This window comes from Microtus pennsylvanicus, chromosome 5 (assembly GCF_037038515.1).
Source record: "Microtus pennsylvanicus isolate mMicPen1 chromosome 5, mMicPen1.hap1, whole genome shotgun sequence".
NCBI classification, from domain to species: Eukaryota; Metazoa; Chordata; class Mammalia; order Rodentia; family Cricetidae; genus Microtus; species Microtus pennsylvanicus.
Window position 1 is genome coordinate 124,996,711 of NC_134583.1, and position 15,286 is coordinate 125,011,996.

Genomic DNA, 15,286 nt, shown 5'->3' on the forward strand with positions numbered 1-15,286 from the left:
TTGCTCCCAGTGCCCACTGGGGACTGCTACAATGGATCTTGGGTAAAGTCTTTGTGCTGGGAATGGTCTTACTTTTTAGCTCATTCTGCCAGCACCCTCCAGCCTATGAAGGCTTCATAGCTCCAGAATATCTCTCTGTGGCTAGTTATGTGACCTAGATTTTTATCTTTGATTTGGTGTATGGTCTCCTTCCCTCTCCATTCTTTCCTCACTATACGTAATGGCCTTGATGAGCTTGAAATGACACTTTGCTAGCCTCTAAGAGCTAGGATGACAGGTTCATACCTGCACCTAGGTGAGAGAGAGAATGTAAGACATAGGGATTGGAGCTGGGTCTTGCACATAAAGGCGAGTGCTCTGAAACTGACCTGTATTCAATACTTTATTCTGAGACAGGGACTCATTAAGTTGTCCAGGCTGACCTTGAACTCACTCTTTAGCCTGCGCCATCAGGTCTAACTTTGAAAATAGATTTGTCTTTGATGTAGAATTTGATCTGCTGTGGGAACAGGGGCTCTAAAGATGAGGTGGTACTCCACTGCTTGTTAAAACATTCATTTTTGTCCCTGCTTAAGGAAATGTAAAGTAAATGTTACAAAATACTAGTAATTTCTGATGTGAAGTAATTTTAACATTATAATACAAATCAGATTTGTATTAGTGACTGTTTTATTTTGCCTTTTTTTGGTGGGGGCACAGAGAGTCTTTATATATAGCCCGAGTTAGCCTTGAACTCTGAATCCTCAAGTGATTAAAAAGGCTACTGGGACTGGGGAAATGGTTCAATAGGTAAAGGTGCTTGCTGCTACCCTGACCACCTGAGTTGGATTCCTGGGATCCTTATGGTAGAAGGAGAGAACCCACTCTCTCTCACAGGTTGTCCTCTGACCTCCACATATATGCCAGGGCACATGTGCCCACACACATATACACAAATAAATGTAATTAAAAAAAAAAAAGAGCCTGCTGAGTCCTGGCTTGATCCCTGGAACCCAGATAATGGAGAGAACCAACTCCTCAAATTGTTCTCTGACTTCCATGTGTGCCACAGCATGCATGTTCATCCTCAGGCCTCCATGCGTGTGCCACGGCAGACACCTTCATCCTCAGTAAATAAGTTGTTAGGAGACAGGAACTCAAAGAATAGCTCTACAGATTACTTATTTATTGATAGGAGGAAAAAGAGGGACTAGAGAGATGGCTTAGTGGTTGTTCTTACAGAGGACTTGGGTCCAGTTCCCAGCACACACATGGTAGCTCACAACCTCCTATAACTCAAAGTTCAAGGGGATCCAACTCATTTTCTAGCTTCCATGGGCTTCTACTCATGGATGTACAGAATGACTACATGCAGGAAAATTCTCATATACGTAAAACAAAAATAAATACATTTGAGAGAGAGACTCTTCTGACAAAGAAAGGTCTGAGCAGACGTCTCCACAGCTGAGATGAAGCTCTGCAGCACGTACAGCCAAGTGGTACTTTGTGTCTCTCTGTACATGCTGTCCGTGTGCAAGCCAAGTATGAGAAGACAGCTGAAGAGCACGTCCCAAAAGGTTGAACCTAGATCCCAGTAAGTTACAGCCAAACGTGGCCATACTGCAGGCCATTCCACAGTGCTGCTTCCTGGATTCTGCCCAGCTAGGACTGTCTCCAATTTAAGGAAACTTGGTGGTTTACATGCTGTGTTTGATCCTTGACTCAACCTGGGAGAAAAATGTCTGTAAGCTGGCTGGGAAGATGTGAATGTGAACTGTCTGTTAGGAACTGTCACTGCAGCATCCTCGTGCGGCTGTGGTATTGTGCTTATATAGGACTCTGTCTTCACTCTGGGGAGACAAAGTTTGGAATGCCTATAGATAATGCTAAATGGTTCTGCAAAAAAAGTATGATATGTGGGAGAAAGCAAGCGTGAAGGGTTGTTGTGATTGGGGTATCTGGTTATTCACATTACGCCTTCTGACTTCCCTATAGACCCGGGTACTTTTGCACCAAAAGTTGTGGCTCTTTCTAAGTGTGTGTTGACAACTGTGTGCTCTCAAGTCCCTTCTGCACCAGTGGCCCCTCACAGCTTCTCCAGTGTAACTGCTGTCAGCTATGCCTGCAGAGCAGTCAGGCACTTCAGAACAACAGGGTGACTTCTCTCTCTCTCTCTCTCTCTCTCTCTCTCTTAAAAAAAGAGGTTTATTTATTTATTATGTGTACAATATTCTGCTTGCAATACCAGAAGAGGGCCCCAGATCTCATTACAGATGGTTGAGAGCCACCATGTGATTGCTGGGAACTGAACTCAGGCTCTTTGGAAGAGCAGTCAGTGCTCTTAACCTCTGAGCCATCTCTCCAGCCCAACTTCACTTTTAAAGTATAATACCTACTTTCTATTTTCCAGATTTTCTATGACACCATTGTACTAGTTAAGTAATAGGTAAATTGGGTAGTGGTAGATCACACCTGTAATTCTGGCATCAAGGAGACAGAGGTAGGGAGACTCTGAGCTGAAGGCCAGCTTGGGCTATATAGTGAAACTCTACCTCAAAACAAAATGAAACAAACAAACAAACAAAAAACCCAACCAAGTAAATAGTTCAATAAGTCTACATTAAGTTTGTTTTGGAATTTTACAGAGAGTAGTAAGTTATTGAAACACAGGAAAGTGATGAGAACACAATGGTCCCTGATTGAGACTAAGGCTAACAGTAGAGAGGACAAGAGCTGAGATGTTGGTGTACCTTGTGTACCTCTGACACACAAAAGGTAGCACCTGGTATTGGTTTTTCCTTTTGTTTTGTTTTATTTTGTGTTTAGAGGCAAACTCTGTGTAACCTAGGCCGACACTCGACCTTTTTCTGCCTTAGTTTCTTGAGTGCTAGGCCACTATGCTCAGTTTAAGTACTTTTTTTTTTTTCTCTTTCATACTGGGGATGGATCACAGGGCCATGTCAGCCTTACAGTTGCAGAAGACAACATCGAGAAGGTTAGTAACACGTTCAAGATCACAGATCTCATAGATGTGAAGGCAGGATTTGAGCCCAGGTAATGAATGAAGTACATTTTGCCCCAGTATTGTGTTGACAGGAACTCTGTGGACATCTGGTCTACCTGATATCACAGGCTGTACAATGAGAAACTTGAAAATCATCCATGTGGCTAAAAGCTGCTGGTTCACGTGACCACTCTGCTCTATGATGGCTTGCTCAGTGTTAGACAACACTAATGCTCAGTAGGGTGACAGTCTACAGTTCTTGGAAAATGGAGCTAGGTGAAAAAAAGCATTTATAAAATCTCCAAAATCCTCTTAAATATATATCTTTTATTTTTTAAAGCATTTGTGTTGTGTCTGCAGCTACATGTGTGTGGAGGTTAGAGAACAACTTTGGTTATAGTTCTTCAGGAACTATCTGCCATATATATTTGATGACTTATTTTTATTTTACATGTATGTGTGAATGTCTGCATGTATATATTATATATGTGTACCATGTGTGCCTGTACCACATGTGTGCCTGGTGCCTTCAGAGGCTAGAAGATGGCATCAGGAGTGACAGGCTATTGTAAGCTACCATGTCAGTGTTAGAAATCAAATCTGAGTTCTTTGTAAGAACAGCAAGTACTCGTAACTGCTGAGCCATTTCTAGAGCCCCCAGCTCACTGGTTGTGGTTCACAGGAGACTGCTGGCCAGCAAGCCTGAGATCCGCCTCCTCCTCCTCCAAGTGCTGGAATCCACAGGTGTGTGCCACAGCATCCAGCCTTTTCTTTTAACTTTCTATTTATGAAAAAAATCTGTGTGCAAAGTGCATATGTATCTGTGTGGTGTGATGAATTTTCACAAACTGAACAGACTCACATAACCAACACCCAAATCAAGAAATAAGCTAGTCCTCCAGAATCTCCACATGTGCCTGAATGGTGCCATCACCGCTCTTCCTCCCTGAATTTCCAGCACCTTTATCCTCTCGTTTTTGTTGTCTCCATATTTATTTGATCTTACAGGCCTGTGATCTTAAGATTGTATGGAATCAGGAGGTGGTGGTGCACACCTTTATTCCCAGCTCTTGGGAGGTAGAGGCAGGTAGAAATCTGTGAGTTTGAGGCCAGCCTGGTCTACAGAACAAGTTCCAGAACAGCCATGACTGTTACACAGAGAAACCCTGTATCCAAAAAAAAAAAAGAAAAAAGAAAAAAAAAGAAAAAGAACGAAAGAAAGAAGAAAGAGAAAGGAAAGAAAAACTATATGGATCAGCAAGCTGGTTTACCAGGTTGTGGTGGTGTGTTTGTTTGCTAATGTCTTGCTTGTGTCTGTCAGATGCCTGCCTCAGCAGACAGTGGACATTTGGTGCATTATCTTGCCCTAATGTAGAAAATCAGCAGTAGTCATACAAATACAATTATTTAATTTGTGTTTCACATTATAAACCCAACTTGGATGAGATGTTGCTCTGAGGTTTTTGTTTTGTTTTGTTTGAGACAGGGTCTCACTTTGTAGCCCTGGCTGTCCTGGAATTCACTCTGTAGACCAGACTGACCTCAAACTCACAGAGATCTGCCTGCCTCTGCCTCCTAGATGCTGGGATCAAAGATATGTGCCATCATGCCAGACTGTTTCCTGATTTTATGTGTTGATTTGGGTACTTGCCTTGGAAGCCCTGTTGTAAATGCAATGGAGTCAGCATGGTTTAGTGGGGCCGTAAAGTAAACATTGATGCAGACTCTATAGTATGATTAGCTGCTCTGTAGATTGGATTTAGGCTGCTCAGGCTTTCAGAGTGGAACTTTCTCAGCTTCATAGAGAACCCCTCCTGTGGCTTGTAGCTATCTCTAACCCCTGTGTGGTACACTCTACAGGGTCACACATGATCATAGTACACAGAATTGTGTGTTCTTTGCTTGATATGTCCACAGATATACTTACATGAATAAATGATATCAATTCTGTCTGGTAGTCTTGCCTCTGTTCTGTCCACTCTACACCCATTAACTTCATACAGAGTGCTCCACCCTCTTCCCCACCTAGTTGCATGTGAAGACATGCTGATCAGTATAGTCAAATGAGTGTTGAGACCTGCTTTTCTGGATTAAATATCAGGCAGATTTAGTGCCAGGTCAGTGGCAAGCAAAGGAAAGAGAAATGAACTCTGGTGTGTGTAGCGCAGGGGGCAGCAATTGTCTTCACAGGGCCATCAGACCACAGTAGGCAGCCTCTGAAGTTTGCTCCAGAGTAACTCAGATGGGCCCTTAACTCATCTCTGGCCAACCCACTGGAAGGTTTACTGAGAGGTGGGAAGCTAAGCCAGAGACAAAGGGCAGCAGAAACAGGGAAGGAGCTTCCGTAGATGGCAAAGCCTTCCTCCTGACTTTATTTGGCTAGTGTAACAGGAACACACAGGGTTTCAGGTGTCGCTTGATCTGTGTACTCAGTGGTGCTGGGTTTTGGTGCTGTGTGTCTGTCTTGTATTACAGAATGGTCTTTATCAGTCAGGAATGATGATAACGCTAATTCTTCTTCCAAGTTATTAGTCTGCAGACCAACAGGTGGAAGATTTTTTTCTCCGAGTGCTTCTATGTCAGTCCTGGGGAGGGTTTCAGATCAGTTCTGCCAGGGGCATTTGACTACTGTTGTTGGCAGTAGTGGTCCAAGTACAGTACCAGGGTCTATATGCAAGGTCCCCCTCATCCTTACTTCTAACTACAGAGAATGGCAAGGGGATTCCTTAGGTAAGGAGTAACTGTTGGTAGAGAAAGTAGTTGTGACTCTGGCTGGCAAAATCAGTTGTTGATGGGGCAGTAGAGGCACCTCTTAGTTCAATGGTGGTGTGCACTGGGAGGGAAGTCAGTCATCAGAAGAGGATTGGTTAGAGCAGGCACCCTTCATTCTGTCTCCTTGCATCTTGATGTCCTGACAAGTGGGACAGCACTCTGACTGGAGTGCCCGATGAGGACACTTTGTGTAGAATCAGCCAGAAGGGGGGCTGATCCTGTCTGGGTTGGCTTTCTCAACAGCACTTGGTCTGCCTTTTTAAGCTGGCTCTCTCCTAGTCCAGGTATGGTAGCCATGGCCCGATCAATGTCTTTCCTTTGAAGACAGGTCTGTAGTGTAGCAGCATGAAGGGACTGGAACCTTCTGTGCTGTCTGGCAAGAGAGCAAGCTGTTACAAAGCAAGGCTGGCCACACATTGGTCTCCTGCTCCTGCCAGTCTCTTCCTGCTACTTCGCCATTGTGTCTGTTACTTTTCTTGTTTCTGTGGCAAAGTTCTTGACAGAAGCAGCTCGAGAGAGAGGTTTATATACCAGGAAGCCAAAGCAGGAGTGTGTGGTGCCTTGTTGCCATCTTAACCTGTTCCCAGCATCCTGCTGCTACCAGCTGGGGACTAAGTATTCAGACACAGATGCCAAGGGGGACATTCACTTTCAGGTAGCATTGCAGATGTGTGACAAAGCTAGGAGCCCCTCACTGGAATCAGAACACTATGATGTTTGGAACCTCTTGAGCCTAGTAAAACCTCTGTGTATTATTAGGTTATCCAGCCTCAGGTATTTTGCTATAGCAACACAGAAAATAAGGCCGCAGGAAATAGGACCCAGATGAACAGAACAGTATCTACTGCTCTTTTTTTTTTCTTTTCTCTTCTCTTCTCTTTTCTATTCTTTTCTTTTCTTTTCAAGATAGGGTTTCTCTGTGTAGCTTTGGAACCTGTCCTGGAACTCACTCTGTAGACCAGGCTGGCCTCGGACTCATAGAGATCCTCCTGCCTCTGCTTCCCAGTGCTGGGATTAAAGGTGTGCGCCACCACCACCCAGCTTAGTGTCTATCACTCTTATCTAGAAAGCTGCAGACCCTGCCTGGAGTCCAAGGAACCTTGCCTACTGGTCAGGACCTGGGACAGTACAAAAGTGAAGGAAGAGAACATTCCAGTTGTAGGATGGGCAGCTGTCATTGCACCTGCTCCTGCAGATTTAGAGCCAAATCTAGCCTCTGGCAGAGTCCTTTGGAATGTCTGGAAGGTTTTCAAGGTAGGCACATCAATACTCAGGAGCAGACATTTCAACCTCTGACTTCCCTATTTTGCAGTCAGTTCCTCTTCCTTCCCGTTCACTTTTAACTTTTTGATCAGTTTATTCTTTCTTCTCAGATGGCCAGTGACAGCTCTTGCCCTGCCCTCTGGGTTTCCTTAGGAGGAGGCCCCACCCCCATGCCATCCCCTGCTGCAGGACTTGATTCCTGAGTCGTTCTGCAGGAGAGAGCATCTGCTCTCAGTTCAGCTGTGGGTGGGTCTTAGCCAAAAATTCCAGGCCAACTTCACTTGAATTTTTAGGAAAAACATGGTCCCTACCCTTGTAATTGACACAGCGGAAGTTCAATTGCCTTTGCCTGCTGCTGTTTAATGGCAACCCCATGACAGTTCAGACTCAAATAGGGAGACAATGGCGATTCCAGCAGGGACCTTTTCCTGAGCTGCCAGATCAGGGCAGGGGACCAACTGAATTGTCTGTGGTACTAACAGACTGGCACCACAGGGTTGGTTTTTTAAACATTTCTCTATTTATAAAAAAAAAAAATTTGCAGCAGCCAGGGCAAGGCATGCACACACCTGTAATCCCAGCACTTTGGTGGTGGAGGCAGAAGAATCATGAGTTTGAGATCATCGTTGCTCTATAGTGAGTTCAAAAGCAGACTGGGCTACATGAAATCCTATCTGAAAAGCAAAAACAAACTCATAAATAGTGTTTTCTGGGCAGTGGTAGTACATGCCTTTAATCCCAGCACTTGGGAGGTAAAGGCGGGTGGATATCTGAGTTCAAGAACAGCCAGGGCTACACAGAGAAACCTTGTCTTTAAAAACCAAATAAAAATAAAATATTGTTGATTTTAAAACTCAAACAGATAATGGCCTTCAGAATTCTCTGAGGCTCAGCAGCCCCATGCGTGCGCCTCCAAGACTGTCTAATGAACCCTGCTTCGCGTGCTCTGGCCTCTTGAGCCTCCAAGGACCCAGAGGAGGAGCTGGAGAGATGAGCAGTTTTTCCTCGTCTGCGCTAGTTTACTTGTCTGCCTTCTGTGTACCTGGGAGCCCAAGTGAAAGAAACAGGATCTATCCCAAGATGGAGACAGTGGCTGGAGATGAGCAAATGGGAACTAGATTCTGTAGATAGCCAGAGGAGGAGCAGAGAGCTCCAGATACAGTGACGTGTGGCACCTTTTAGGTCCCAGGGTCGGCGAAGGACAGACTGGAGGCAAGAAGGAAGAGAAAGACATTTTTGACAGAGAGAAACAACATGTGTGAGCCCCTGGAGGAGGGAAAGAGCCTTCTTCAGCCAGTTGACGGGGAGAAGAAAGTGCTGAGCCAGTCAGGACTGAGTCTGGATCTGCCTCTGGGCAGTGGAAAGCTGCAAATCCTTTTAAGGAGAGAGAGAGAGAGAGAGAGAGAGAGGAGAGAGAGAGAGCGCAAAGGAGGAGCTCTCCTTTTAGTAAGATGTGCTTGGATTTGAGGTACCTGCATTTTGGTTTGGGTTTTTTTTTGTTTGTTTGTTTTGTTTTGTTTATTTTTTGAGACAGGTTTTTCAGTGAAACAGTTCTGGCTATTCTAGAACTTGGTCTACAGACCAGGCTGGCCTTGAACTCAAAGAGATCTGCCTGCCTCTGCACATTTTGGTTTTATTAAACATTTTGTTTTCTGTGTGTGAGTATTTTGCTACATTTGTAAGTGCATCATCTCGTGCATGCTGAGTAGGAGGCCAGCAGAAGTGTCAGGTCCTCTGGACTGAGTTACATATGGTTGTGAGCTGTCATGTGAGTGCTGGAAACAACCCAGGTCCTATGGAAGAGCAGCCAGTGCTCTTAACCATGGAGCCATCTCTCCAGCCTCTTCTTCTTCGTGAGTGGTTCTTCCCCAGAAGGTGCTGATGCTGTTCAGGGTTAAAGCTAAGCTATCACCTGCCGATATCTTGCTCTGCCATCCTTGTCCTCGGGAACCTTAGCTCAGGAAGACGTTGCCTGCCGCAGATGCCCAACCTGCTAGCTCCCTAGCATCCCCCATGCTGCGTGCATTACTGCCTGGGCCTCAAGGGAATTCTGAAAGGAGATGCTCTTACCCAGGAGAGCTGGAGCCCTCTGCTTCCTGATTTGGATAGCTGCCCTCATCGCCCCAGTCAGCTAACCAAAGCCAAATGGGGCTGCCATCTTGCGTTAGCATCATTTTTCTTCCTTCTAGTCTTTTTGATTTTCCTGACATTTTTCCCCCTTTGGCTGATTTATCCTCTTTTCTGGTTGCTATGGATCTGTAAAATATTTTCTCTTTCATCTGTTTGTAATACTGACCAACTGCAAGTCAAAACACTTTCACTGCATTTCCCGGGATTTTAGATTAATAGCTGAAAGATTGCATTCCTACCCACAGAAGGAAAACAGGTCAGTCCTCAGAAACGAGCCTGTGCTCCAAAGTCTAAGTGGTTTAGCCTGAACTAATAAATCTAAGCATTTTTAGGGAAGACAGAGCAGGGTTGGTAAGTACAGCTAACAGGCCAAATTCTGCTGGCCACCGGCCCTGTACAGGAGACTGCCCTGGAGTACTGTGTCCCTTGCCCCTGCCATGCAGCTACTCTGCCATGACAGTAGGGTTAAGTGGTTGAGGGTGGGGTGTAGCTCAGTGGTAGGGCACTTGTTTCACAAATGTGAGAGCCTGGCTTCAAATCCTTATAAACGAAAAATGCACGAATACTTAGTATCTGGCCGCTCTCTGGAAAGCCTGACTTCTCACTTGGAAAATGCCTTCCACTCTGATTATACCAAAATCCAGAGGTGACTGCCTGGAGTCTGAAGTTGCAGAGACTCTGAGGATAGAATCGCCCAGCTGCCTTCTGCGTCCCAGCCACTACCAAAGGGGCCCTGTAGCCTAGTGCTCAGCTAAGGAGGGAGAAAACGCACCTCCTGCTGGCTGCGACAGGCTTTGGGCAAATTCCTTTGGCTTCCTGGGTCTGTAACCTACTCACAGGCCTGGAGAACCCCTGGGAGCTTTAGTACAAAGAAGATGTTTACCAGACCTTAAACTGGGATAATTTACCCTCAGGCTGGGTCTCTTCTCTGGTGTCCTGTGGAGTCTTAATTGCTTAACTGTCAATCTGATTGTGGCTCCTCTGTTTAAGTCACCTGTGGTTTAGGGATGCTCCCTGCAGGGGGCACTGGAGACCTCTGGCCAGAAGAAAGCATGGCTGGAGAGTTGGGGTGCTAGAGCCAGGTTTCTGACCACTTACCATAGGTTGATTTATTATTTAAATTCATTTGTGTCTGTTTGGTTGGCTTTGATGATCCTGACCGTGGGTTTAGTGAGGACTGAGGAATAATGTTGCAGGGTCCCAAGTGTCAGGCTTCCTGGGTTCAAATCCCAGGTCAACCAGGTGACATGCAGAGAACCTTAGGTCAGAGCCGTACTTCCCCACAATGTTTTCTCATCTGAGGAACACAGTTTTAGGTATGGGCAACTCCTGGTGCACTGCCTGGCGCGCACACACACAGAAACAAATATTAGTGTTGTTGCTTATTTGAGTTTTTGAGACAGGGTCTCCTGTAGCACAGGCTGGCATCAAACTCACTGTGTAGTCAAAGATAATTTTGAGCTCCTGATGCCCCTGCCTCTACCTCCTGAATACTAGGATTACAGGTGTGTGTTACTGCACACACAGCTTGGAAACACTCTTTAAAGAGAAATAAATGGAAAGAAAGCCCAGTACTGTAACTCGGTGGGTTCCGATTCTGCTAACAGTGTCCTCACCGTGGACGTGTGAATGACTGGAGAGGGTAGTGATGTGTGCTGAGTTGCACTAGGACTCATTGCTGCTTTCTTTCTTCTACCTGCCATATCGTAATTTTATACAGAGATGAGATTTGTTATTGAAAAAAACAAGGACTGAAGAGATGCCTCAGGGGTTAAGAGCACACTGACTGCTCTTCCAGGGACCCAGGTTCACGTGGTGGCTCACAGCTGTCTGTAATTCCAATTCTTGGGGATATTACACCTTACACCCTCACATGGACATACATGTAGGCAAAACACCAATGCACATAAAAATAAATAAATTTAAAAAAACTTTTAAAAAATAAAAGACAAACAGATAACATCAAAACAAAATCAAAGGGACAGCTGCTGGCCTGATCCATTCTCTCAACCCTCTCAGTAGGAAATGACTGGCACCTCTAAGCCAGTCACAGCGCTGCCTGAGATCCCTGGAAGTGGATCCCACAGCTAGTCAAGCCTTTCTTATTGCCTTAGGGGCCAGACCCAGTGGCTGGTATGAGCCTGGCCCTCCAGAGTTCTCATGAGGATCCAGCAGCATTTCTGACTTAACACAAAGCCCTTTCTAGGAAACTCACCCAGAGAGGAAGAAGGTGCTTGGTGCCCCTCCAGAGAGATGATGGCATGCATGCTGTTCCAGCTACTCAGGCAGCCAAGGGAGTAGGATCACTTGAGCCCAGGAGTTCAAAGCACTGAGACCAGCTGGACTCCACAGCCACTACAGGGACCTTTTTTTGCTTGGTGACAGTAGTCCCGGACAGCACATTCCTAGGGTTCCACTCTGTTCTGAGCTCTGGGCCCGCCTACTCTAAGCAGACCTTGTTTAGATTTGATACTTTAGGAGAACAGGATGCTGTCTGTCACCTTTCACCTGGGCACATCTGGGTCCTCCCATGCTGAGCAAGAATAGTTACCTGAACCTCTGAAGTTTGTCCTTTATCTCAGACCACACTTGTTAATGTCTGTCGTAGCTGGAGCTCTTTAACTTCCTAAATGTGACTTGATTGTTGTTTTCACTACTGCTAAAATATTCAGGTGATACTAGAAACATGAAAAAAGCAAGTCTTAGGAAAATAGGTAGAGTTGCATTTTTGTGTTTAAAAAAGAAAATATGGGCTGGGCAGTGGCAGAGGCAGGCAGATCTCTGTAAGTACGAGGCCAGCCTGGTCTACAATGTGAGTTCCAGAAGAGCCAGGACTACACAGAGAAACCCTGTCTCAGACCCCAAGAGAAGGAAGGAAGGAAGGAAGGAAGGAAGGAAGGAAGGAAGGAAGGAAGGAAGGAAGGAAGGAAGGAAGGAAGGAAGGAAGGAAGGTGAAAGAAAATATGATTTCAAGGCATGAACTGCATCCCAGCCCAGAAAAAGCAAAAAGAAACAGGAATTTGATTACTCATCCTCATAAGAAAGTGGAACTGGCAAGATGGGGAAGGTGCTGATGCCAAGCTTGAGTTAGATGCTCAGGACCCACAAGAAGAGAACCAGCTCCTCACATGTCCTCTGACTCTCACAGCGTGTTCTTTCTCTCTCTCTCTCTCTCTCTCTCTCTCTCTCTCTCTCTCTCTCTCTCTCTCGTGTGTGTGTGTGTGTGTGTGTGTGTGTATCTCTCACGTACATACACACAAATCAATGAGTGTTTTTTAAAAAAGGTAGGCACAGCTGAGAAGGGGCCGCAGAAGAAACGCCGTCGTTGCTGTACTTCTGTGCTTGGAGTCTTCAGATGACTGTGAGGGCTGTGTGACTGAACATGAAGAAGAGATGTCGTCCAGCACTCGTCCCGGGAGTGGCCACTTGATTTGTGTCACCCTCTGAGCATGTCTCTGACAGGAACTGATTGGATGGTTTTACTGAGTACTGTAAATGATGACATACCTTCTACACCCAGTGTCATCTCGGAAGTCTTTGATGGTTTTATTTTTAGAATATTGCTGTGTAGCTGAGGCTGGCCTGAAAGTTATTCCAGAGCCTATGGCCTCAAACTCATAGCAATCCCCCTTCCTCAGCCTCCTGAGCGCTGGGATAACAGCTGCACCACAGCATCCAGCTTGACGTCTTTGGAGCTGAGTAAATACAGCTCCGTGGCAGTGTTTGTGACAGCCAGGGTGTAGTGCTTCCTCGCATGGAAGTAGAATGGCAGACCCCTCTCCTGATGTGCTTTCAGCCTCCCAGGTTAAATACTCTGTAAGGAACATGTATGTGCAACTTGCAGCTATGCCCCTTTAGCTGAGGACAGATTCCTAAAGTGGGTTGCCAGGTTACGTGGTTCTGCCATTTTGCAGTTTGGTGCCTATGCCCAACTGTCCTTTAAGAAGGAACGCACAAGCCTTGGTGCTGCTGTCTCCTGCTACTGCTGCACTTCCACCTGCAGGAGCCCAGGCTCCAAGGAGATACTGTATCACCTCTAAAGTCCACGAGAGTCACAGGAGTCTGCCAAGTTTTAAGACTTCAAAGCTGGCTCCATCCCAATATTAAGAAAGTTCTCTGAGGCTGGAGACTTACAGGCTAAACATACTGGATCTCAACAAGCCATTCTTCCCACCCCGATCCTGGCAAGGAGTCTGGCCAAAGCACCAGTATTATCACTAGTATTCTTATTGCCTCTTCCTACAGTCAGGTCACATAGAATTGCTTATCCTTCCTTTCTTTCCTTTATCTGGAAGTACCAGGATCAGCAGTACAGACAGCTAGGATCTGGACTTTACCATACACCTTTGTATGCCATCTGTGACCCAGCAGCCCCTTCTGGGCGCCATTTTCTATACAGCATGTTGGTAAAGGAGAGTGGATCCAGACAAGGGCTGCTTGCAGACTGACAGCTTCTTTGAGCTGTGCAGTGGTATAGAAGGGCCAGAGTGGCAAACTGGAGGTACCCCTGTTTAAAGGAGGGACTGGCAGAGTGTGGGGCTCTGACCCACAGCAGTGCGTAAAAACATCTACGGTCTTACTCTATGGCAAAGGGTTTGCATTTTAGTATTTAAAAAAGAAAAAATGGGCTGGGCTTTGGCAGAGGCAGGCAGATCTCTGTAAGTTCAAGGCCCCCTCCCCCCTTAATGGAATTCAACTAGAAAACTGTTAGCTGCTTATCAGGGCCTGGGAACATCTCCTTACTTGACTAAGCCTTAGGAGGCAGTAAGTAGATTCACCCAGACACTGCCCTGGTAAAGTCTGGGCAGTGTCCTGTGCATGAAGTCGAGGCAAGCAGATCTTCCTTCCGCTCTCTTTTCTGTCTCTCCCCCGAAAAGGTGGCTTATCCTCTCCTCTCCCTCCCCCTTTTTCTCTTTGCCTCTTTCTCTCCTCTTCCCCCTTCTCCCTTTTCTCCTCCATAACATACTAAATAAACTATAACCACTTTCTCTGCAAGGTGTGCTATCAGTTTCCCACGGGGCTCCCTGCTTGGGACCCGCTGCCACCCCTTGGGAACTGTGCCGCAGCGTTTCACCGTTACAGTATGGACTTGCCTGGCTTGGCTATTTAGATGACTGACCCATTGGCTGTTTGGTTTTCTGGATTTTTATTTATCTTACTTATTTTGACAGGGGGTCTTTGCAACCAAGAGTGATCTGAAATTCTCTGTACCTGACCTCGTGGTCTTCCTGTTTCGGCCTCCTGAGTGCCAGAGTTCCAGGTGTGCTTTCACACCCAGCACAACCCAGCTTCTTTTCTTTTTCTTATTTTCAATTCTGTGTGAGGCGGTGTGGGTAAATGCGCATGAGTGCCAGAGTCATCATCGGATCCTCCTGCAGCTGGAGTCATAGGCAAGTGTGACCCTCCAGATGTGGGTGCTGGGAATTGAACCCAGGTCCTTGGGAAAGGTAGCCAGTGCTTTTAACCACTGAGCCATCCATCTCTCCAGTCTTAGGCCTTGGTTTTTGTTGTTGTTTTGTTTTATTTGGGATTTTGTTTGTTTTGAGACAAAATTTCTCTCTGTTTAGCTTTGGAGCCTGGAACTCGCTCTATAGACCGGACTGACTTCAAACTCAAAGATCTGTCTGCCTCTGCCTCCCAAGTGCTGGGATTTAAGGTGGGCACTACCACTGCCCAGCTTGGGCTTGTATTTTTAATGGACAGACAAAACATCTAGTGGATGAAATCAATGGGGTTTTACTAGGAATAGCCATGGGCTGTGGTTAGGGGGATCTGTGAGCTCTTTCAGCAGTGAGGAGACCCACAGGGAGTTCAGGAACCCAGGGTCTATCTCTGCTAGCCCTAGAGACTTACTTTGGGCACAGGCCTCTTGCTGTGACTCACAATTTCAGGTACTTAGCTTCCTGGACTACGAAAGGGATTTTTCTTTGTCCTCTGTAACTGTGGCTTTGAGCAAGAGAAAGGAACATAGGGAGTGAGAGAGGTTTTAGTTTTTTGTTTTTGAGACAGGGTCTTTATTGTGTAACCTTGGCTAGACTGGAACTCATTTTGTAGACCAGGCTGGCCTCAAACTCTGAAGACCCACCTGCCCCTGTCTTTTAAGTGCCTGTATTAAAGGTGTGCTCCAGCTGAGTGAGA

General features: G+C 46.0%; 1 protein-coding gene across 2 annotated transcripts in view; it reads left to right on the plus strand.

Annotated features, from left to right (window-relative positions):
- Window positions 1–15,286, plus strand: part of Sufu (SUFU negative regulator of hedgehog signaling) — a 104,178-nt gene that overhangs the window by 39,719 nt on the left and 49,173 nt on the right. The window lies entirely within an intron of this gene.